General features: G+C 42.7%; 1 protein-coding gene across 3 annotated transcripts in view; it reads left to right on the top strand.

Annotated features, from left to right (window-relative positions):
* The window catches only part of MGAT5 (alpha-1,6-mannosylglycoprotein 6-beta-N-acetylglucosaminyltransferase), a 384,102-nt gene that overhangs the window by 90,082 nt on the left and 268,680 nt on the right, over window positions 1–25,340 (top strand). Inside the window, exon 1 of one of the 3 annotated variants that reach the window (XM_004616498.2) lies at window positions 2,248–2,362. The exons of the other annotated variants lie outside the window; for them this stretch is intronic. The gene's annotated coding sequence lies outside the window, so the exon portion shown is untranslated. Of the gene's footprint in view, window positions 1–2,247; window positions 2,363–25,340 lie in introns of those variants that run through there. 3 annotated transcript variants of the gene reach the window in all.

The following is a 25,340-nucleotide window of genomic DNA, read 5'->3' as shown; positions in this document are numbered from 1 at the left end:
GTCAGCAGCTTCATCTCTGACTGCTGTGCAATACTAATACATGCTTGAATCAATTTAGTCTTTTGCTTACAGGTTATGAAACAAATAATGGATCTGGAATGTTTAAAACCCATGATTTTTGTTTTTTATCATCATGAATTGAAACCCACCCGCCTCCCAAAGAGCTTTCTTATCTGCTAATAAAGTATAATTTTTTAAAAAATCAATAAGCAGGTTCTGAAATTTTAATTTTGTTTCCTTTGTTACAGTAAATCACCACCTGCTCTGTGTTTTTGTGGCAATGTAAAATTAGCATTAAAGACCACAATAGGTCTTCTGTGTTAGTGTTCTTTTATTTAAAGTTCTTGATTTAATAGCTCATGTAGGCATATGTCTAGGAAAAAGTGGGCAGGGGGAGAAGGAGAATATTCCTCTGTACAGTGACTTAGCTTATATACATTGCCCCTGCCCCTTAGTTTTTTCTCTTGTCTGATTGGTTATAACTATGCAGTAATCTGATTATAAAAAACAGTCTGGTTCTCTATGCAAGTGAGGGTGTGAGGTAATGTGGCATGACCAAATTATACATGCCCTTATATGGGCACACCAAGAAAAGATGTCACATTTTATGTAAATAAGGTTAATTGGGAATGATCAATTGGACTTTATATGCACATTAGAGAGTATAATATAAAACCAAGGTCCTGGAAGCACGAGGCTGCAAAGCGGCCGAGTGACATCTTATAGCCTAGTTCTCCTTCTCAGAGAACCTGGCAAACTACCGAGAGTTTTCTGCCAGCATGGGAAAGCCTGGCAAACTCCCCATGGTGTATTCATATGCTAAAACCAGTAACAATGATGGGTCTCATTCCCTTGACCCTGAAAGAGCCTCCAATGCGGCACTGTTGGGAAGGACGAGTAAAGAGAGGCTGCTACAATCTCAGAGCTAGGATGAATGGAGACGTTACTGGGTCCACTCGAGAAAATCAATGATCAACGGGATGATGATGATGATGATGATGATGATGATGATGATGATGAAGATGATGTTGATGAAGATGAATATGGTCCATCAGAGGTCTGTGCTCTCCCTCTTAGTTTGGGGGAAGGGGAGGACATATGCTAATGTGTTCAGGGCTTACTCCTGCCTCTGTGCTCAGGGGACCGTATGGGATGCCCTGGTTTGCAGCTTGCAAGGCAAGCACCCTACCCATGTACTATGGCTCCTCTTTCTTGTCACTCACTGCCTGTTTCTGCCAAGGAACCTCAACTCTGGCCTCACTGTTGGCACTGGGCAAGACCCTCCTAAAGTATGTTTTATGAGCTTGGATGCCTTACCTGGATGTTAGGTGGTATACTGTGGTCCAGGATTCAGCCCACTTCAGATTCTTTCTCCAGATAGCCAGTAAAAAAAAAAAATGGAATTTGTGACCTATTTTACTGTTATGAATGCCTAGTTTGTTTTTCTGTAGTCTAAATGGTTTGCTCAGATTGTTATGGTCCAGGTGTATTTTATTAGTGACTGTGGCTGGGAAGGTCATTTATGTACTTGATTTTCACGGTCTCTGATCTGAAGTGTCTCCAGAACACAGCTGGTATTGGTATTCCTGGAGAGGAGGCTGTCAGCCTCTGAAAACACTGTCAGTACTGGAATATTTCTGTCAGCTGTTGGTTTTCTTCAGATTCTTGAGCTGGTGGCTCAAGTCTACTTCATCAAGAGAATGCTTGAATCTGATTTAGCAGATAATGGAGCATGAATAAGTCCTTGTTAATCTTTAATTTAATGCCCTCAGTGTTTTAAACTTTACTTAGAAAATCAATACGTGGAAACTTTTATTTTTGAGGATTTCTGAATTTTTTTCTGAATTTCTTAATTTTAGTCTCAACTTTGTGTATTACCATTTTAATTTTTAAAAAATCTACTTATGCTATATTATCCGACTCTCATGGTAGAGCCTAGCAAGCTCCCTATGGTGTATTTCAATATGCCAAAAACAGTAACAACAAGTCTCACAATGGAGACGTTACTGGTGCCTGCTCGAGCAAATTGATGAACAATGGGACAGGATGACAGTGCTACAGTGTGGTGCAATCTTAGCTATATTTGGTGTGTGTGTGTGTGTGTGAGAGAGAGAGAGAGAGAGAGAGAGAGAGAGAGAGAGAGAGAGAGAGAGAGAGAGAGAGAGAGAGGGAGGGAGGAGGCATTGGAAAAAAAAACTTCATGGATTAGCTGTTGTGTTTTTACTGGTGTTGGCTTTCTTTATGCAGATTTTAAAGGAATGGACTGATAGTGTGCTGTGATGGAGAAAAGTCTGGGTTAGACTTTTGAGAACTGGAATGTCCAGAGTTTGCTGTGTCCCTGACTGGCTCATGCTCCCCCCCTGTAAGTCAGCTAATAAATTGTTATCTAAAACAAATGGTGGTGATGGACCCTACAGTTTTAATGAGTTGATATTGAGATTGCTTTATTTCTCAGAGATTCCAGGTTAAAAGGTTAGTTGAATAAAAAAGAACTTCTTAACATTCACAGTAGCTTCCCTAGACTCCATGGCATTCTTTGATAGTGGAATTATTTCATTTTCTATACTTTCTTTAATCTTTTCTTAGATTTTTGCTCAGTTCTGTGCTGAGCCATGAGCAGCAGCAATGGAATTGCCACTGAGCATAGACTTGGTCCCAATTTATCTTGTACTTGGGAATTGCAACTGTGATCAAACCTTGGTGTCTGAAGGAATATTTTCACCTTAAAAGAGAGGGCTTCAGGCCATTGTGTCTGGCACAGGTCCTATTAAAACAATGTGCCTGTGTAATTTTTTTTTGTTGTTTTTCAGACATTATGGTAGAATCTAAATGGTATCTAAGGGATCTTTGTAAAACAACATTCAATGTATGTATTTTTCCTTTGAATTAAATGTAGAATATGTTTTCAAAGCAAACTGATCTATTAAAAATAGGACATCTCAGATTTCTCATTGTGCTACTTGCTTTTTCTATTAAGAACAATATTGTGTTTCTCCAGGTGGTGAGAAATAAGTGAGATGCTCACAAAGGATCTTGAGCTCCACTTTTATCCTTGAAAGACTTTTCTCCTAGCTCAACAGACTAAGGTGTCCTGGTTAAAGGGAAATGATTACTTGTGCATGTACCAGGAGATTTTTTTAAACCATAAGCTTTGCCTTTGGCTATTTAACAATTTGAAAAGTGATTCTCAAGATAACATTAACATAGTTAATTTGATAGTTTTATTCGTTATTTCTCCAAACATTTATTGAGACTGGGCTGTGCCAGACACTGAGATACATGTAGTAGAAGTATTGAGTGATTCAAACAAGAACGAAAACCAAACACCAAAAACAAATATGCAGTTATTCCTTCAAGAATTCTGCAGGCTAGAGGGGAAATTGGCACATATACCACAATATATTAAGTAGTCTAAGTGAGGGGTGGAGGAATAGTCCAGTTAGTAGGCTCTTGCCTTGCATGAGGTTGAGCTAGATTTGATCCCCTGCACTTCATATGGTCCCCTGAACACTGCCAGGAGTGATCCCCAAGCATAGTACTGGCAATATGACTTGATCACAGCCAGGTATGACTAACCTCCCTGTCCCTTCCCCATGAAAACAAAATAAAACTCCATTAAGCTCTTCAGAATCGAGACACATTTCCCTGTAAACTTGCATATGATGTTGAGGAATTTTCTAGGTCAGGAATGACCTTTCAGGCAGAGGGAACTGCATTAACATTGGTCAAGTAATACTAGACTTGTTCCAGAAATTGTGAATAATTTACATGGTAAGTATTGATATAAAGTTCACTTCAAAAGATAGAGACATTGCTTGGCCAGATGAGGAAAGCTTGTATTTTTAAGCATATCATTTAAAATAAATTGTGAAAACGGGAGTATATTTTTTTTTTTTATAATTTATTTATTTTTAATTAGAGAATCACCGTGAGGGTACAGTTACAGATTTATACACTTTTGTGCTTATACTTCCCTCATACAAAGTTCGGGAACCCATCCCTTCACCAGTGCCCATTCTCCACCACCCGTAAACCCGGCGTCCCTCCCACCCTCCCCACTCCCATCTCCCCCCCACCCCACCCTGCCACTGTGGCAGGGCATTCCCTTCTGTTCTCTCTCTCTAATTAGCTGTTGTGGTTTGCAATAAAGGTGTTGAGTGGCCGCTGTGTTCAGTCTCTAGCCCTATATTTTTGAGTCTCCTGATATAACTCACTATTCTCTGTAGTTGCCAACATGATCTTCGAAGATGAAGCTTTGAAGGGATTGCTTCTTGATCACTAGTTTTTATCAAGTTCTGTGTAGGGGAGAAAGTCCTTGCATTAGGACTCACTAGGATACATGTATAGAAGTTTGAACAAAAGTCCCAATTATAAGGTACTAGGGTGGGTTGGCTCTAGAATCCATTGGAATAAGCACTTCTCTTCTGCTGGATTCTTTTAGGAACAGGCTCCTTCCGCCTAGCTGCTCTGCTGTCTCCACTTTTACTCTCTTTTATCTGACCACCCCATGTTAAGGGAGGAAAGAGGTTGGGAGGAAGGGCATGGGGTCATGAGGGTCTATAATTTGTCTGATTTGCTTTTACTCATACTCTGTTGATCATAAAATAATCACATTTGCCTCCCACTGTAAGGAGAGGCTTGTTCTCTGGTGGCCAGATGATCTGCCCAATTTCCCTTTTTATGCAAGAAGGACAGAGTGGCTGTGGGAGAACAAGAGTGGTCCAATAGCTAAGGCCTGGACGTTTTAATAGTAACGGAAAGTGTCAGTTTCTAGAAATAAAAGGTTCTATAAGCCGTGAACAAACAAGGTGGGCAGCTGCTGCAGCATCCTTTCTTGGAGCTCGCTCTTCCTGAGGAATGAAACAGGTGTTATTATCTGCTTCTTCTGACTCACCGAGCCTATTAGCTGGTCCCAGCTGCCCTTCACGAGCATCACCAACATGGGCACACATGTGCAGCAAGACAAGTATGCTGCTTGTGCTCATCTATGAAGATACCCAGCATTTCTGACCTAGAATTCCTCAGAAGTGCCAGGCAGCTAGCAGCAATGTCCAGAACGTGGGGTGGGGCGTGCCTTTTGCTTTGGAGTCAGGTTGGTTATGGGGTTTGGCTATCTTGGACCATCTCCAAAGAGGCTAAATTAATATAATCTTTTGGGCATTTCAGTATAGCAGTCCACGAGGCTGGAGTTTTCTGGGTTCCTGAGCACAGCCTATCTACAATTTGCCAAGGTCCTGATATTAGCAACTCTCACGCTGCCTTGGGATCAGAGTCACTGAGGGGCTGGTTTAATGTGTGGTTACCAGCAATTAGGTTCGGGGTGGGGGAAGACAAGTAAAGCAGGCTTTCAGGGTGGTTACCAGGAATAAACACGTAAACCCCACTTTCTCCTGGTGGGTGTGGGGTGGGCCGGGTGTGGGAACCTTTGTATTAGAATGCAGAAGTCTTAGTAACTGTATCACATTTTTCCTTCTTAGCGCTTCTGTACCAGCTATGCTGGTAAGTGCCGGGCACTGGGCCGTTTCTGATACTCACTAAGGAAGAAGCAGACAGAAGTTTATTTTAGGAATGATTGGTATTTGTATGCAGCTCCCTGACTCTCCTGAAATGTATTCTCATGGCATATTAAGTTGTCTTAAAACATTTTGGTTAATAGAAGGTAAAATTTAGCACACCAGGAAATGTTGCGTGTGTGTCGTTGTAGAGAAATTAAATACTTATCATATTTTCCAAAATGGGTGATAGATATGAGAGTAAACATTAGACTCCATTCTGGAGTTTTTGTACTAAAGGCATGTTTTTAAGGGACATTGTTTCCCCATAATTGGGGCAAATTCTTAAAGAACCAAATTCTCTTCTTTTTGTTAGCTGCATGTCTCTGTCCCCCATTCCCTAGCCCTCACAGGCAGATAATCTAGTATCTGTTGCTACCTGTTTCCCTGATAGCAGCCAGGAGGCTTGTCTCTCCTATAGGTTGCAGTCTCATGGGATGGGGCTGGTTCCTGAGTGAACAGTGGTCCAAGCTGTGGGCTGTGGGACCAGCTGTCGGCTGCAAGATGCAGCTTTCCTTTGGTGCCACCTGTGGCCTGTCAGGCTTTGCAGGGCTGGCTACTAGCTGCCGCTGTAGCTGTGCTTTGTTTGCTTGCCCTGTTTTCTTTGTCTCAAAAAAGTAGACACTACCTCATTCCACCTATCATTCTGTAGGGCTGGCACATTAGGTCCGTTTAGGAAATCATAATGATTTTTCTCCAGTGCTGATCCAACAACTCTTTAATGTCAATATTTGGTTTTTGGGGTCCCCCCAGGAAAGAGCAATTTGAGTAATCCTTTTGTGGTTTTCTTTTTTCTCCTAGTAATTTAGTTCCCCTAGTCTTTCAGGATTGTCATTTTAGGTTAACCTGGAAACTTGTGTCTTTGTCTCCTCTCTTCTTCCTTGGACTTTGGGAAGGTTACCTCCAAATCCTTAGCTTAGGAAATGTCTCTGCTTAATGACTTAGGTCAAGTGCTCTTCAGTTCTGTGGGTGTTGGAGGGAAGCCAGTATTGATTGAGTACCTAGTAGGGGCTTGTATTTGGAAGTGGAGCCGATGGCAGGGTATTGAGTCCTGCTTGGCAAAAATAATACTTCGCAGACAGGACCTTTCCTGTCTTGTCCTTTTCTCTCCCTGAGGATCCACTCGGGGCCTCACACATGCCAGGCAAGTGCTCTATTATTGATCTATATCTTTGACTCCACAAAGCCTCACTACATTTTTAGGTTTTTCTTGTTTGTTTATTTTGCTCATGCAGTGTTGTGGAATCACACCCCAGGTTCCCACAGGCAAAGCATGTCCTCCCACCTTTTGAGCTACCTCCTGAGCTCTGCAATTAGACTTTTAAAGGCACTGGCTAGAAGTACCTTCCAGACAAACGTTGGAATTTATTTTCTTTGGGTCATAGATCAACATCTTAGGTATTAAAGATTGATTGTGTAGACTTTTGCAGATAGATAGCAGCAGTTTTTAAAATAGAAGTCACTATTTTAAGTGACTCTGTCCCCTTAGTCGTCAAGAAAGGGAATGTATCAAGAAATCTGTGTATGACTGACCTTGGAAAGGATGCTGCAAATAGTCATGCTTGAAATCATGCATGTTTCAACAGATTTTCTGCCGAGGAAACATAGGCTTCATATTGAATGCTTCAGATGACGCTGCCTGTGTATCACCCGACATCTCACTTTGTGAGCTGTGCACATTTCCCTTAAACTGTGCAGGCACTTTAGTGCCATCACAGTTCTTCCTGGTTTGTGTGTTCCTGAACTATTAATGGTGATGTCATTGTTTTTTCCCTCTTTCCCGCTCAGCCACACCCACACATAGTCTAAATAAACCCTACTTAGTAAATACAGGCTCATTTTCTTCCCCATGTCGTCTCCATTTATTCATTCATTCCGGGAGGAGCTGTGCACTTACTATGCTCCAGGTCCTATTTTCATCAGGATGGATGCAGAGGTGACCAAAGGGATGAATTTTCTTCTTTTAGGGACATACTCAAGTTGTAAACAAGACAAACAGGATGATTTCAGATATTTCCATGCTTAAAAAGAGAAGGGAAAAATAAGGAGAGCATGCACTTAATAAAATTTATCAGGAATTGTGGGGATCAGATTTCCTACATTGAACTAAGAATTGCAGAATGAGATGTTAGCCATGGAGGTAAGTTGCAGAGGGAAAGAAGTTATTCAGAAAAGTGAGAGTAATAAAACTGTAGGGAGGAAGGCACAGAAGTGAACTGAGGGACCATGAGGTTGTGAGAGTCTGCCTAAAGCTGGGGAGGGAGGTTTTTTTTTTTTTTTTTAATTGAGTCACCATGTGGAAAGTTACAAAGTTTTCAGGTTTAAGTCTCAGTTATACAATGCTCGAACACCCATCCCTTCACCAGTGCACATATTCCACCACCAAGAATCACAGTATAGCTCCACCCCGCCCCCCCACACCCCTAGCCCCCCCACCCCGCCTGTGTAACTGATACATTTCACTTTACTTTCACTTTGATTACATTCAATATTTCAACAAAACTCACTATTATTGTTTGGAGTTTCTTGGGGAGGGAGTTTTAAATTGCACTTAAGTATAAGGGAAGTCACTGGACCAAAGAGAATATCCTGTGCAGTAGAATTACATTTCTGTCTTGCCAATATTCTAGGCACATACTGACATGCAGATATTGGAGATCCAAGTTATTCTTTTCCTTTCCTAGAGAAGACATGGCATGTTTTCCTCACTGCCTTAATAGATTCATTCCACACAATCAAAGCCTTTATCTACCACAGCAGAAGCTGCACTGGCACAACTCAGATTGTAGTAGGTTCATATCCAGTCAATACAGTAAAGTGAATGTCACTGTATAAACAAGTCGCACAAACTTGGGTTTCTGAGTATATCTAGAAGTTATGTTTAACACTGTAGCTTAATAAAACAATAGCACTGAATATCCACGGGGTGAGTCACATCCACGGGGTGTGACTCCCCCCAAAAAACCAAAAAAACTTAAGAAAACAAAACAGTGTAGATGCCTTAAAAAATAACTGATTGTTAGAACTTGCTAATTACCATACATGCCTTCAGTGCATCATAATCAGTTTTGCTGGTGAAGGGTCTTACCTTGTCAGTGGTGGCTGAGGGTGATGGTAGCTGATGGTTAAGGTGGCACTGGTAAATCCTGAAAATAAAAATGGCAGTGCAGTTTGCTGCATCAATGAACTCTCTGTTTCATGAAGGATTTCTCAGTAGCTGTGATGCTGTTTTATAGATTTTAACCACAGAAGAACTTTCAGAATTGGAATAATTCTTCTTAACCCTTGCTGCTACTTGATCAGTTAAGCTCAGATACTATTTTAAACCCTTTCTTCTCATTTCCAACAGGGTTCACAGTATCTTAAGATATAGATGCCATCTCAAGAAACTTTCAGGCCAGAGAGATAGTATCAGAAGGAGGGTGTTTACCTTTCATGCGGCTGACCCCTCTTCAATGCTGGACCCTTGAGCATTGCCAGGAGTCACTCTAAGCAAAGAGTCAGGAATAGGCAGCTGAGCTTCATCAGCTGTGGCCAAAACCCATTCGTCTCCCACCGTCCACCCCCCAAAGAGACTTGTTCATCTGTCAGAAACAGCTCCTCATCTGTTCAAGCTTTTATCAAGAGATTACAACAGTTCAGCTGCATTTTCAGGGTCCACTCTTTTTTTTTATTTGTTTATTTATTTATTTATTTTTAAAATTTTATCACCATGTGGAAAGTTACAGAGTTCTCAGGTTTATGTCTCAGTTATACCGTATTCAAACACCATCCCTTCACCAGTGCCCACATTTCACCACTAAAATCCCCGGTATGCCCCCCGCCCCCACCCCAACTGTATAACTGATGAACCTCACTTTATTTTCTCTTCACCTTGATTACGTTCCATATTTCAACACAAAACTCACTATTGTTGTGGGAGTTATATCCCCAAACAAGATAGCCCTAATAAGGAGGCATTCGATAATTAGTTTTCCATTCAAAGATTGTATGTTTTCAGGTTTTAGAAAAGGTCGGATCTGTCCCAGTCCCGAATCCTGGAGCCGTGTTAGTTGCTGCTCAGTGGCGCCGGGGTTCCATCTGGAGAAGGTGTGCTGGCGGCACCTCCTCCCTCCGGCCCCCCGGTGTTGCTGGCCCCGAATCGGGTCCGGAGCATTGTCCGGGCCGCGTTGCTCATCAGAATGCCTGCCGCTTCTCTGTGGATTGTGGCATCAAGATGGCCTCAGGGTCCACTCTTAAATCCAGTTTTTTCAGTTCTTTCTTCTACATATGCAAAAACTTTCTCCACTAACGTCTTGATGTCACCTCAAAGTCAGCCATTGAAGGTTGGCGTCACCATCCTACAAACTCCTGTTAATATTGGTATGTTAGCTACCCCCATGAACCAGGAGGTGCTTAATGGCATCTAAGAACAGAGAATCCTTTCGAGAAGAATTTTTATTGACATTGTCCAGATCCACCCGAGGAATCAGTGTCTATGGAAACTATAGCTTTACAAAATGTTTTTCCATTAAGACTTGAAAGTCAAAATGACCTTTTGGTTCTTTGGCTAGAGAGTAGATAATATGTTATCAGGCATAGAAACAGTATCTATGTCCTTGAACATCTCCATCAGAGACCTTGAGTGTCCAGGTGTATTGTCAGAGGTCAGTTACCTTTTAAAAGTAATCCTTTTCTGGGAAGTAGATTTCAACAGCGGGCTTAAACTATTTAGTAAACCATGTTTTAAAAAGATATTCTGCCACTAGACTGTGTTGTTCCATTTATAGAGCACAGGCAGAATCAACTAGTATACCTAACAGCTAGAATTTTTTGGATGGAAAATGAGCATTGACTTCAACTAAACATCTTTCTGCTACATTAGCCCTAAAATCAGTCTGTTCTATGAAGTTTGGAAGCTAGACATTGAGCCCCGCTTCTAGCTATGAAAGCCAGAGATGTCATCTTTTTCAGTTAGAAGGACATTTCAGCTATAATGGGTATCTATTGTTTCATGGAGTCATCTTCACCAGTGACTCCAGCTGGACCCTCTGAATCTCTTGTTGCAGCTTCTATATCAGCACGTGCAGCTTCTTCACCTTGCATTTGATGTAGTAGAGATTTAATAGCCTTTCCCCCTAAAACCTTAAGAACCAACTTCTGCTACATTGAAACTTTTCTTTTGAAGTTTCCTCATCTATGTCAGGCTTCATAGAATGATAGAGAGAAAGGGCCTCCTTCTGAATTACGTTTTAGATTTAGTAAATTTTGTGACTGGTTTTGTCTTCTTCCCAGACCACTAAAATTTATCCATATCAGCAATGAGGTTTGTGTTTGGTTTGTTGTTTTTCTGTTTGATGCAAGTGCCTAAGGCTTCCAGGCTGTTAAAATTTTGGACAACTAAACCTCCCCTAGTTTAGTGTAGTAGTTATTTCTGGCTTCTGCCTTACAGTGAGAAGTGTGTGTTTTGCATTCACTCAAACATTTAGAAGCTATTATAGGGTTAGTAGATGACCCCTTTTCAGTATTACTGTGTCTCGGGAATAGAGATACCTGTGGTATGGGAGACAGATGAGGAAATGGCTGGTTGTTAGAGCAGGTCATACTGACGGTCTCACGTGCCCTTCTTGACTCTTCCTGGGGTAGTGAGAGGGGAGGGAAATTTTGAATAAAGCATGCTTAGGAATATGCCTCCAGTATCCACATTCTGACTACTGTTTCTCTGTGTATTCACCTCACCTCTCATTTGTCTGACTGTGTCAGGTGTTCTAGCATTTTTTGCTACCTATAAATTATTATCTGAGTTTGTAAAGCCTAAGAGGTCATGTAGTATACAATGACACAGAGCACCTCTATGGGCTTTTGGTTGCAGCAATGCCTGGATTATCTATATTAATTTGGATTTTGAACACAAATGAAAAACAAACAGACTAGTTTTACACTTTAGTTCGGGGGAGCTTACCTGCATTCTTTGGTTACCTCTTTTTAGGACTATCTTTGGGGCTATCTTCTTAAATGTGGTGAGCATGTAATCTTGGCTCTCTCTGGACCTCTTTGATCTAGTAGAGACAGACTCACCCATGAAACTAGTAGATAGGAAAAAAATGTTAAGTGATTGTTCATTGGTATGTCCAGGGTCACTGCGAGCAAAACAGTTCCTCTTTTGACAATACTACAGAAGGTTTTATCTGTTGTTCTGATGGTGGTGGCAGTGGTGGGCTTCATTATCTTTTCTTAGATGTTGGCCTTAGTAAACAAATTCTTTTTCTCTTCTTTTTCTTCTTTTCATATCATCTTAGCTATTTTCATTTGTGTGTGTGTGTGTGTGTGTGTGTGTGTGAAGTAAGATAAGCTTATTTGGGGAAAATGAAGGGTGAAGAAGGGGGCTTGACACTCAAAAGAAAATGCAGGCTTCTCCAGAGTTGATATGTTGAGTTGTTTGTATATATCTTTAGGCATTATTGTAACTTAAAGTCTGTGGATGTCTATCATATTCTGCTCTATACACAGGAACTTTAAGATTTTGTCAACCCTGATAACTCATAGCTAGAGTCAAGGGGAACACCCTGGCATAGTCCCATAGGGAGCACAGGGCAAGGGAAAAGGGAGAAAAGGCCAAAAAAAAAAAATCCCTGGGAAGAAAGAGCCAGAGGAAAGCTGGGCAAGGCTGATTTGCTCTGGGCACTACTTTGTTTCTGCAGATAAAGGAGAAAGTCTGGGATGGTGGGTATGGAGGAGAGAGAAGGCCATGGCCAGTGCCCCTTTGAAGTCTCCAGGGGCCCACCATCTTCTCCTACCCCACCCAACCTATGACAATTCCAGACATGGTGAAACAATTTTTATGATTTGTCTTCTTCTGATCTTCTTTGCCTTTGTCTTCAGGAAGACCTGTGCTTGTCAGATCCCCAGGCGGCGTTACCAGAGGGAAGAGCTGTGCAATGCTAATGAGCAAACTGAATGCTGTCTGAGGTGGCCTTGGTGGCCACGAGGTACATCTTTATGTGCCTGGCATAGACCAGAAGGCCATGCTCCTTATGCCAAGTGTCTGATTTTTGCTGTTTTATTTTTATTAATATGAGAGCAGTGACTCCCCATTTCCCTTGAAGGTGCCCATTAGCTCTCAGGCTTCAGTCGCTCCTGTTCATGCTCATGAGTAGTTTGCTGTCTGCAGTTGGGGCGCCCGGACTGGAGATAATGCTCAATTAGTGATTTCCCTTTCTTTGATTAGTTCGTTGCACATTAGTTCATTGGCACTAATGAATGCATGCAACTGTTTCACAGTATTCATGCTGTTGTCATTGTCATCACCAAGAGCTGTCTTTGGAGTTACCGTCAGTTGCTTCAGTCTGTGTTTCTCATCTGCAGTATCCCACCCCCAATAGCCACTAGCCAGAGCTTCATTCTTATGTTTCTTTTTCTCTTTCTCAACCTTGTGTCTGTGGCAGGCTCAATGCCTGGAGAAGATGCTGCAGTGAGCATACCTTCCACATCCCAATGCTCTGCTTTTCCAAAGGGCTGTTTCTTTCCCTTTTGTTGGTTGGTGAGTGGATGGAGCAGGAACATTCTTCTTTAGGGTCAGAAACCTTCCTGACTTGGAAGATTGACAGGATTCACCCACCCAGGATATCTTTCTGTCCTTCTTAATCCTGTAATACCTATTATTTTCTTTTAAAGAACAATTTTTGTGTAATGCTTTCTTTGCCATCCTGAAAGTAAATTATAGATAATATAACCTGCCAACACACATAGTTTCAAAAGAAAAAAATCAATGCTGTTTCCTAACTAATGCAGAAAAGAAATGAAAGGAAAGGAACGTATAATCAAGTAGTTATTTCATTTTCTAAATGCTCAGCCCCCCTCTACTAAGATGACAAAGTGGCAAACTCAGATTCCTACACTTTTTGGTCACATCACCTGCAAATGTCACCTGCAAATGTCACCAATGCAGGATTGATCGATGGCTCATATTCCCATTGACTTTGTCATTAGTACTGCCATTAGACTCTTTTTGAAATGGATAATAGCCAATGGTTAAGTTCTAAACAAAAACAGAGCCTCTTCTTGAGTCCTTGCATGTGATTATTGCATTTTTGAAAATTTTAGGCTATGTTAAGACAATACAAAAAATAGTTTCTCTGTCTTCTGACTTGTAGGTCTTCCTCTCCAAGGTAGGCCAAACCGCCTAGAGTACTTGTGTTTTTGCAGATTTCAGGACCACTTCTGGCATCCCAGGAAATGTGGGATGGAACTGTGAGGGTGCATTTTTATTTATTTCAGTTTACCTTTTATTTCCTCTCTTCCCTTGCAGTTGTGATAACTAATGACTCGCACACGTGCATGTTTGTGCTCACACTCAGACTTGATGTGGGGTTATGCACTCCTCAGTACATCTTTGTAGCTTTAGTGCTTACCAGGAGTCACACGTTACACACATGTTATGCTCATGCACACCTTCAAGGCACCAGAGATCACATACTCTGTGTCCAGGGTCCCAGACCATAGAGCTGAAAGAATCATGTTTGGTGCATTGAATTCATGGGGATCGAATTCATGGCCTCATGTTCGAAAGAGAGGGCATTTTGTCACTGAGCCGTCCTCTGGTCCTCAGATGCTTTTTTGTTAGCTGGTGGTAGTGAGGGAAAAGGGGATTAGGATCACTTAGCCCTGACTGTGCGTAGGGCTTCCTCCTGGCTCTGTGCTCAGGGAAACATATGTGGTGCTCAGGACCAAGCCCAAGTCAACCATATACAGAGCAAACACCTTACCTGCTGTGCACTCCTTCTGATCCCTGAGACTGAATTTTAAATGAGCATCCCAAGTCAGCCCTGAGACAATCCCAGGCCATGTGAATATCTTGCCTTGCAGGAAAATTGTTCTTGAACCTTTTGATATATTTGTTTACCTGGAAAATACAGTAATCACTAATTGACAGGTATGGAGTTTGCTCATGTGATCTAACATGAGCAAAAATTTCTCAGTATTATACTACCTGGCACAAACTGGGCTTATTGTATGTCTGCCAGGAAGAGGCATTTCAGTTAAGAGTAAGCCTTTGACAGAGACTTACAGAAGGATCCAACTTGTCCTTTCCCTGCTTAATTGTGCTCAATTCATCATGTTGTTTACATAAAGATTCTTTTCCCTCCAAATCTTTCTTCTTACTCATGCCAATGACTTATTTCTCAAGTCCTCCGTGATTCCCACCATCTGTTGGCTTCAACACCCCTTGGGAGGATCTTGTAGTCACGTTCTCATTTCACAGGGGAGATTGAATGGAGATGCCTTTGCTTTTACTCATGGTGGGGGAGGTCTTTTATCTCAGTCCCATGATTCTGATTTTACTTGAGTGCTCTTGTTTGATTGTGTCCTTTTCTACCCAAGCTGCTGAGATTCTCTTTCAGGAAGTTGCCTGGATACTCAAGAGAAAACTTGGTAGTCAGCAGGTGGCTGATGTGTCCTAGGTTAAGGAGAGATTTGGCAAGCCAGAGTTCCATGAAGGTTTGGGAAACTATTAAATGGAAAGTTAGGGAGCCAGCTTGCTGGCAGAAAGGAGTTGGGCTAAGAGAGAGCGAAGAGCCATGAGAAGAAATGAGAAGGACCAGTAGAACTCCTCCAAGGGAGATTTCAGTGTCTGTGGTATTGGAATCCCAGGAATCACTGAAAACCAGAAATATTGGTGAAGAATAACATTTAACGTGGTTTAATGTTGCCTGTGGACCATCTGCTCACAAACAGGTGTTTCATAAGCACCTGATAATCACTAAGCACTGGGTATTTGAGCCGGAATCCTGTCCCTCAGTGAGCATGTGCTCTAGTGGAGCAGGCGCGGTGGAAGGAGGGAAATCACTCTGTCAGAGAACATCGAGGATGGCTTCAGGATGCTCTGAAAAAGACAAAGGATTGTGACATGAAAGCATGTGACTTTGTTATCACCCTAGGCTGCTTTGCAGGGACATTTGGGGGGAACTTCAGAGCAGGAATAGGATAACCATGCATAGATTGGAAAAGAAGGCCATTGACAACAGAAGTCATGGCTAGTCTAAAGATCCTGAAGTGGGACCGGGAATGTTCCAGAAAAGGACAGCGAGCCAGTGTGTGCATGCTAGGCCTTCCTATCAAGGAAGAAAACGAGAAGGAGGGGAAGGTCAAGGCATTTACACATAGATCTTGGTGTAATGGGGAGTTTAAATGAATCCAGGAGCCCCAGGATCATTTTACACTTGAGAGCAACATTTAATTTATGCTTTATGGTTCCAGCTGTCTTGTATGGGGAAGACAGGTTGGGGATAAAGGCAAGGGCAGGAGGCCAGCCGATGAGGTAGGACCCTGTTGGTTGGCATCATCTGGTGAGAGGAGAGGGAACACGGAGTGGAGATGATAAAACCTAATCAGATTTGGGATCATTCTTGGAGGCAGAATGGATAGAATTGCAGGTGGATTACATTGGAACGGTCAGAGGTAGTAAGAGAGTACACATGTGAGGGCAAGGGTTTGGGTGGATTCCTAGGTGGCTTGTGGCACCATTTTCTTAGGGTGTTTTTCAGCCCTGACTTAGAGATGATTCTCCATATTTAAGTGAGCTTATTGAATACTTGCTGGGATACTTAGAACTGAAGCTTATTCAGAAGAGAGGTCAAGCTGGATGTACAGATTCAAGATCATGAGAACTTAGGGTACTCACTGAGAGGTGAATTCAGAGAGAAGGCATAGAAGGATATAGCCACGGGGTGCCCTGACCTCTCTGGTGAGTCTGAGAGAGCAGGTGCCAGGGGGTCGCTGCCGAGTTTTAAAGGCAAGTAAGAGCAAGGAGCACTGGAGAAATGGAAATCACTACAGAGATGACAGAAAACCCATTGCAATATGTGTGCTGAGAACAGAACAGAACACAGGTGCTTCTGCCCTGGAACGCTGGGTGCTGGGTCTGGTGGGGCTGCTCCTAATTGAGGACTGGCGTCCTTTTGGTTCTTACAATGTCTCTTGTTTGTGCTGGGGATTATGGGCTTTGTGAGCAAAGCTTTTGACATTTGTGGATGGAGTGTACTCATTATTATTAAGAGGAATTCTCTGAAATGGATGTCGGTCCTTTTTTCCCCCTCTAAGCTTTGCTTTATGAATTATCATAACGTTTATTTAAGAAACATGGGATAGGTGAGAGGAAAGAGAGCAATTTCCGAATTTTTTTTTTTACACAATTTTTTACAGCCACTTTGGGCAAATTCTTAGTAATCTTTCACATCCCACAAACTGTGGGAAAAGGAGGTTGTCATTAGATAGAAAGGACCCCTATGTGAATACTGGGATGGACTACATCCTTACCCTCCCCCAGACCTCCTGATCTGTTGCTTTGTTAGAAAGGGAGGATGTGTGTGTGTGTGTGTGTGTGTGTGTGTGTGTGTGTATGTGTGTGTGTGTATGTGTGTTTTCTGTTGTTATGAATGTAGTGGATAAAATCAGTACATATTTGGAGGATTGAAGTGGTCACTAGTCAGTTAAATAGCACCCTTAAAAGAGCTTAGGTGGGGCTGGAGCAATAGCACAGTGCGTAGGGCATTTGCCTTGCACGTGGCCAACTTGGGTTCGATTCCCAGCATCCCATATCATCCCCCGAGCACCACCAGGAATAATTCCTGAGTGCAGAGTCAGGAGTAACCCCTGTGCATCTCCGGGTGTGACCCAAAAAAGGGGGGAAAATGTAAGTAAGTAAATAAATAAAAGAGTGTAGGTTCTAACGTCTTTGACCCTGTTAATAGAAAAAGAGAGCTTTGCCTATGTATGTGAAGCATCTTGAGATACGAATCCTCTCTTGATTATTCCCATGGGCTCAGGAGGCCAGCATAAAAGTCCTTATAACAGCAAGGCAAAGGGAAATGACTAGAGGTAGAGATCATCATGATAGCTGTGGAGGCAGAGACTGGAGTGATGGAAATGCAAGGCAAAAAATGCTGCCAGGCAGCGGATACCAAAAGAGCAAGAAAAATATAATAGCCTTTGGCTTCTAGTGGTGGCCAACACATTGATTTCCACCCAGAAAAGTTGGTTTGGGGGCAATAGTACAGCATACCAATGCTTGCCTTGCACATGGCAAACCAGGGCTCGATACCTGGCACCCTGTATGGTCTCCAAGCCCTGCCAAGAATGATCCCTAAGTATAGAGCAGGAATAAGCCCTGAGCACAGCTAGATGTGGCCCAAAAAGAAAAAGAAAAAAATTGATCTCGGATTTCAGGTCTTGACTTGTGAAAGAATTCTGGGCGTGTGTTACCCTTTGTAGTAGTGTTTGATAGTAGTGTTTGATAGTCACACATTTGCAGTGTACCAGGGGTCACACTTATTGTGGGACCAGGGATCATGCTGGCAGTACTGAGGATTATACTCAGTGACGTGGAAGGTTGTGTTCACTTGACCTCATGCATATGACCTCATCTAACTGAGCCCCAACCCGTGCCCCAGAACTGCTTAATTTGTGGTCACTTGTTACAGCAGTTTTAAGAAGTAGATGCAGAACTTTACTGGACTAAAACCAGGTTTTGGCAAGGCTGTGTTCTTCTCTGGAAGGTGTAGAGAAGACTGTTTCCTCGCCTTTTCCAAAGGTAGGGGCTGCTCATGTTCCTTACCTCACAGCCTTATTTCGTGTCTACATCAACCTTTCTTTCTACCATTTAGTTATGCCTTTCTTGTCTACATTTAAGTGCCCTTGTGATTATATTATAACATCTGCACAAAATCTTAATAAGTTGTGATTCATATTATAATCTATTTCACACCACTTCATAATCTTTAATACCCCTATGCTACATAAAGTAACATTTACAGGTTCTGGGGATTAAGGCAGAGATATTTAAGGGGAGTGACTTTCCTATCATAGGGACCATTATTTAGCATCATTTGTAAGATGATGACATATTTCTAATATTTCTCTCTGGGAAGCCTAGCATGTCCATCTAAGGTTGCTGGTACCCTCTCACCCCAATAGTAACCTTCTCTGACTATGAAAGCTGGTGAGATTTTGATGTGTTAGTATTCGCATGAAACTTTTCTCTCAAGGTACTAACAAACTGCATGAAGATTCAGTTAAACAGGTTGAAAAATGCAAATCGCTGACGAGTGATTTTAGACTCCCAGCCATGAACCATGACCTTGGAAGGCCATGTCTCCCTGGGAATCTTGGGTAGAGTTGTTGACCTTGAACTCCAGGCTGTGATGATATAGATTGTTTTTATGCCACTGAGCAGACATTGGGAGTTGGTGCCTAGCTCACAAAGTTTTGAGGGCAAAGATGTGTTCTAGTACCTTGCTGGTTCCTCTGCTAAAAGTTAGTAAAGATTCATGAATCTCAGCTGGACAGAACCTGGCCTTATTTGATGATATTCTAACTTCTATTTTTATTTGCATTCTATTTCTAAAAGATTTTACCTGTGTCCAACTGCCCTAATGTGGTCAGCTGGAGCTGTTCTAGTGAGGCATGTCTGGACAGTAGCAAAGGATATGCACAGACCCAGCAAGTCAGCCCTTGAATCCTCGAAGCTCTCTGAATCTTGGTGGAACTATTCGTTTTTAAATTTCTAAAGTAGACCAGTATTTCCCACATTTTAAGCTTCAGCATCAGTGTTGACTCCAGCCCTTGGGAGATAGTCTGACCAGGTCATCAGCCAGAGTTCTGTTAGCTTCAGCCCCTGAGAGGGTGGCTGGCTCACTCTTTCAAAATGCTTCAAGAAGAAAATCTGTCCTGAGGGAGTGGAAGTGCTTTGATTTCCAAGCAAAAGGGTGTATTTACTTATTCTGGTATTTGCAATATAAATAAGATAGATATGTGTATATATCAAAAGCTTTTATCTTTATTTCATTTGGTGATAAAAGCTAAGAAAGAACTTCTGTTGCTTCTATATAAAATGTCTGCAGAAATAGGGTCTTCACCAGCTCTGGCTTTACCAGAGCCTAGATCAGCCATGCTCTAAGTATGTCTTGCCCAAAGTAAATAAAAATTATGACTAACATTTCTATCTTTTTGACATTGCATGACTGGCATTTAATTTTTATTGTATTCTTTTGTTTAAATAGCATTTTTATCTTATTGTCAGCTTCTGAGGTAGATAACAGAATTAGCAGGAGTAATGTTTGGATTGGTGTCATGGGGTCTGGACACAGGTACACGTCATCTCCATCCATCTGTGTGAAGGAGGCCCTGTGCATGGGGAAAACAAGTTTCCTGTCCTGATTCCTGGGTCACCAGCAATCACTTGATTACCTCTTTCTCTTGCTCTAGTGTCTTTGTTGGAGTCACAGGGATTGTGTGGAGGCTGGGTTATTTGTAAGATAATGTAAAACAGCTTTAAATAATCCATTTGATTCTTGGTTATCTTTATACCCAGCTCCAAGAAAATATAAAATCAGAATTCTCTGCATGGAGCATCTCCAACTTTCTCAGAGACCGACCAAGACTTTGGTTATATGTAGAAACTTGTGGGGAAGACATCCTTGCAGTCCGGTCTTCAGTTCTCCATTGTCTTCTTGGTCTTTTCTAGAAACATTCCTTTGATTCCCCAGTTCTAATACATCACCCTCTGACTTTCCAGGAAGAGGGTGAAATGTCAATAAGACCTTGCGGCGGCTTACATGTCTCTTTGAGTGATGGTAAGTGAACCAGCTTAATGCTGAGCGCCACTTGGCACAGAATGCTGACATGCTGAAGTCGATGCTCCTGTGATATGTTTGACTCATCTTCTTCTTGACATTGAGATGCTCTTGCTCTTTGGAACAGTCCTGTCTGGACAGGTCTTTTGGATACTTGCACTTTATTTTAAGAATCTGTGCTGCTGACCTAGGTAAATGTATCACTTTGCATACCCCACTTGCCTTATTTTTCTGGACAGAAAAGGCAGTGAAATAACTAGCTGGTGGTCAAATGGACTGTTGAGCTAAAATTGCAATTGGATTAATAGGGAACCCAGTGTGGAGTGCCGTTTTGTCTAATCAGATAGTGAGCTGGCTTTCTCAGCATTGAACAAATAAAGGGAGTGAGTCTTTAAAATTATCTTTTAATAAAATTTTTTAATAAAAATTATTTTTAAATTAATAATTTTAATGCCTTTTAAAATTGTTTTTTAGTTCTGATGAAGAGAACTAGTACCATATGCTCTCTGGTCCCAGTTGGACCCTACACCCAGTTCTGGCTTTTCCCTCTATGTTTCTGAACAACTCATGAAGGCCAAGAATGGTCGACTAGAGTGAGGGGGTTGATCTGTGTCCCAGGTCTCACAACCAGCTAGTGCCTGAGTTAACTAGAAGCATTTTTAAGTTTACTCATCATCACGAATCTGGATCCATCCAAAGGACAGCAAACCAACATTTTAGTTCATGTTTGTGAGCATAGAGTCCCCTGAAAGCCAGGAGTAAGTCCTGAGCACTGTTGGGTGTAACCACCCCAAACCCCAAATTAATAGTATGCAAAGGTACCGATGAGGATGGCAATTCACACTATAACTTCATGTAAATCCCTTGCAATATTCAAAATTGTTTTCTTCATGTACCTTACATAAATCATATTAGGCTTCCTTGCCACAAGTTTAACTGTTATCTACCCACCTTCAGTTTGCAACTGCCACATGAAAAATGACCCCAGTACTTGTTGGCTTAAGACAATACATTTTTATTGATGTTTATGAGTATGCTGGTGAGTTGGGTGATTCTTCTGATCTTAGGTGGGTTTACTCATTGAAGTAGAGGGTCAATGTGCTAGTCTTAGCTGAACCCAACTGTTTGGGGGGTTAGTTGACTGAGTCTCATCTAGAATGGTGACAGTTTGCACCCCTTACATCCTCCCTGCACACTGCCTGTTTTCCTGCACTCTTATGTGTGTGTGTTTGTGTTTGTAAGGGCATATGCAGAAGCATGTCATGAATGCACTTTGAGGTGTATGTTTGAAATTGCTGACCCTGACATTTGCTATGGGCTGGAGCGATAGCACAGCGGTAGAGCGTTCACCTTTCACGCGGCCGACCCATGTTCGATTCCTCAGCCCCTCTCGGAGAGCCCGGCAAGCTACCGAGAGTATCGCGCCCGCACGGCAGAGCCTGGCAAGCTACCAGTGGCATATTGGATATGCCAAAAGCAGTAACAATAAGTCTCATAATGAGAGACATTACTGGTGCCTGCTCAAACAAATCGATGAGCAGCAGGATGACAGTGACAGTGACATTTGCTATATTTGACCAGCCAGTCCTGCTTTAGAGAGTAAGGTTGAAAACTTCTCTCAGTGGGTGCTGTTGCATAAGTTATGCAGGAGAACTTATGCAGAAGAGCCTTTAACTGGGGCCCTCAGTGCTATCAGTCGATAAAAAGTAGCTTCTTCTGTTTGTTTCTGCTCCTTCTTGTGTCCTGAAAGTGATCCTTCAGTCACTTCTCTTCTTTGTTAATAAAAACTCAGCAAAGACTTTGTAATTTTCACTATGTGTAGCCTCTGAGGAGATCCCAAGATAGCAATCAGACACCAGCGTCCACCCTGTGAAATTCATAAAGTGTGTATGTGTGTGTGTGTGTTTGTGTGTGTGTGTCTGCCCGTGCATGTGTGCATGTGTGCAGGTAGAAGACCAATAAGAGATCTGGTGAAACCAATAAAATGATGTGCAAAGTGGATGTGAACCAATTCAGTGAATTTTCCCAGCACATCCCTCCCCCCACCCCCGCCCCATCTGGGAGCAGGAAATGACTGTGAGGGTGCGGTAGGTGAGATAGTGTCTGAGGGCAGGAAGATCCCTGCATGTTCTAACAGGTTTGCTTATTGTTGTCAAGGGCATGGCAGGGATTATTGGAAAGTGTGCTTGGACAGGTGGAAAAGTCTGCTCTGAGTGAAGATGAGGGCTCTGAGATATCTGTGGCAAAAAGGCAAACTTTAGCAGCATACCCTTTTCTTCCCTACTCCAGTGACTCATGAACATGAAGGAACAGATGTGTGGCCATTGCATCCTATTTTTCTTCTCAAAAAAAATAAGGCAGAAGGTGTAGTTGGGTGCATTTGTGCTGTGTGCTCTAGTGCGTTGAAATGACCAGGAAGTCTCAGGGAGCCAGGAGAGAGCAGAGTTTTGTTTATTTGGGAATGTGTGTGTGTGTGTGTGTGTGTGTGTGTGGTGTTTGGGGCCACATGCTCAGGACTTGTTCCTTGCTCTCTGCTGAGGGATCACTTCTGATGTTTCTCAAGGATCCATATATGATGGTAAGGATCAAACCCAAGTCACCACATGCAAGGCAAGTGCCTTAACAGCTGTACAAGGAAAGCGTAGCTGCATCTACCACTGCATCTGACACCACTTACCTACTGCTGAACTGTTTGGACCTAGTGGCTTTGTAAATAGAGCTTTCAGTAGCGATTCTCCAGGCTGATGGGTAGCATGATGCCATTGTAGAATCTTAGACATCACAATGAAATGGGAAGACTTGAGTAGCCACTTGTGATGAAGCTAAGTGCTGGTGGAGTTGGAACCTTGCCCCTGCTCTCCTGAGTGTTGTTGTCTCAGGATAGTGGTTGTTTTCTCATCCAGAAAGTGGGGATGAGACCTTTCCCTCTTCTGTGTTCCAGAGAAAAATAAATGAAGTTATATGAGAAAAGGGCTTAAGACAGGGTGAACAGTGGTAATGGGAAATGCTAGATCACTGTTACAGATTTAGTCGCGGTAACTGGAGGGGTGCTGTCCGTTATTTTCTAGGAAGGCTGCACAGACCCAGCACAGTCCTTTCCTGTTGGAGGGAAGTTTCGGAGAAATTTCTGAGCTTTTTGAATAATAAATAGGACTGGATATTCTGCATGAAATCAGAGGCAGAAATGGACTGTGATTTATATCTTTATGGGAAAATGAACTTTCCAAATGCAGCTCAGGTGCTTTTGGGGGACTCATACACATTCCATAAATTTCATGTGGACCTCTCCACCCTGCAATCCTGCACCAGGTTGTAGAATGGCCAGTATCTACCAAATATGACGCAGATCAAAGGCACTTTGGAAGACGCCTGACCCTTCTGTCATGTCCTCAGTAATGGAAATGAGCAGCATGGCCTGCTACTATGTGTTGTGTGTTTGTTATTGAGAGTGTGTGTGTGTGTGTGTGTGTGTGTGTGTGTGTGTAGGGGGTGTACCAGTGATCCCAGCAGATGGGCCTCACCCACCAAGCAGGCTTCGTCTTGTCATTAGAAGCTGATTTGTGATGGATTAGGCAACTTGCTGTTCCCAACAATCCTCATTTTTTGGTTTGTTTGCTTTGTTTTGGAGCCATACTTGGCAGTGCTCAGGGCTTACTCCTGGCTCTGTGCTCCAGGAACACTCCTGACATTTCTCAGGGGACAATATGGTACTAGGGCTCAGACCTGTGTCAGTCATGGGCAGGACAAGTCCCTTACCTGCTGTCCTCTCAGCCCTGACTCACATTTTTTTCTAATGAATTTGGGGGCTCAGGAGGACTCTGGGTGTCAGTCATTCATGTAGGGCCTCAGGCTGCAGTGCTTCTTGGGTCCTGTAGTGTCTGGGAGTACCTGAGGCTACAGGACAGGGAGGGAACGGCCCTCCAGGGCTGCACCCCGCTATGTTTGCCCATCATGGTGGTCCCTCTCCGTCCTTAGCCTAGGCTGTTGGCTTCCCTTTTGTCTGGGAAATTTTCCTTTTTTCCATCGCCACAGATGTCATTCCAACTGCCCCTCCTGCCTGTGGCTGGCAGTTGGCTACGGCCTCATTTCTCATTCCACACATGTTCTTTGGGATTCTACCAGATCTCTTTTGCATTTGTTTTTCACCTCGGCACTCTATTCTGTCAGCAGGTCAGTGAGTCCTTTCCAAGCTAATTTTTTCTCATTTGCTTTTTAATTAGTTCCCCTCTCCAGCTCCAGCTCCTCACCCCTCTGCCGTGCACTCCTTCTGTGGGGAGCCAGTACTAACCCCAACAATTCCTTGTCTGCTTTTACTAAAATGTGGGTCGGAGCAGTGCCAGTCACAGCCTTGTTTCTGGGGTTGTGCCTTTGTCTTGAAAATTCTAGTTTTGTTCACTGGTTATCACAGTCTGTATTAATGCATGGACCTATTTTCGGGGGGGCAGGGTGTGGTTGCTATTATCCATTATATGTTTGTGGAGGCAGTAACCTGGTCTCTCTCCTGGAGTATTTATTGGAGAAGACTTGTATTTTAAAAATAAAGTGTTCTGAGTGAGTATGAACTTGCACCCTTAAAGTTAAACATAGACAGCATACTTTCCAGGCTCAGTCAGTGAAAACTTTGGACCATCAAATAACCTTTATTGTCGCTTTGTTTCGGAGACGAAGGGTGTTCATATCTTTTATCAAATTCCTACAAGGGATGGTGACCTTTGGATATTAGGACCTCCTGCTTGGGTTAATTCAGAGACTAGAAATATTTTCAGAAGGACTTACCCCCTAACTCGGGTTCAATTCCTATGGCCCTCTCAGAGAGCCTGGCAAGCTACCCACCGAGAGTATCCCGTCTGCATGGCAGTGCCTGGCAAACAAGCTCCCTGTGACATATTCGATATGCCAAAAACAGTAACAAGAAGTCTCACAATGGTGACGTTACTGGTGCCTTCTTGAGCAAATTGATGGACAGCGGGATGACAGTGCTACAGTGCTACTAACCCCCTAGACATCAAATAAAATAATACAATAAAATAGCTTGGTTTTGGGGATTTTCGTTATAAAGGCAAACCAGTAAGCTCTGTCCTCTGTGGCAAGCTCTGGCCCCTGTTAGCTCAGCTTTTAAGCGTGAGGTGTGTTGTGAGCTGCATGGAAGGAAAGTGATGGTGGATAATTGCTGGAAGAC

Source organism: Sorex araneus, chromosome X (genome assembly GCF_027595985.1).
Source record: "Sorex araneus isolate mSorAra2 chromosome X, mSorAra2.pri, whole genome shotgun sequence".
NCBI classification, from domain to species: Eukaryota; Metazoa; Chordata; class Mammalia; order Eulipotyphla; family Soricidae; genus Sorex; species Sorex araneus.
Note: the sequence above shows the minus strand (reverse complement) of the source record. Positions and strands in the feature narration are given on the sequence as shown.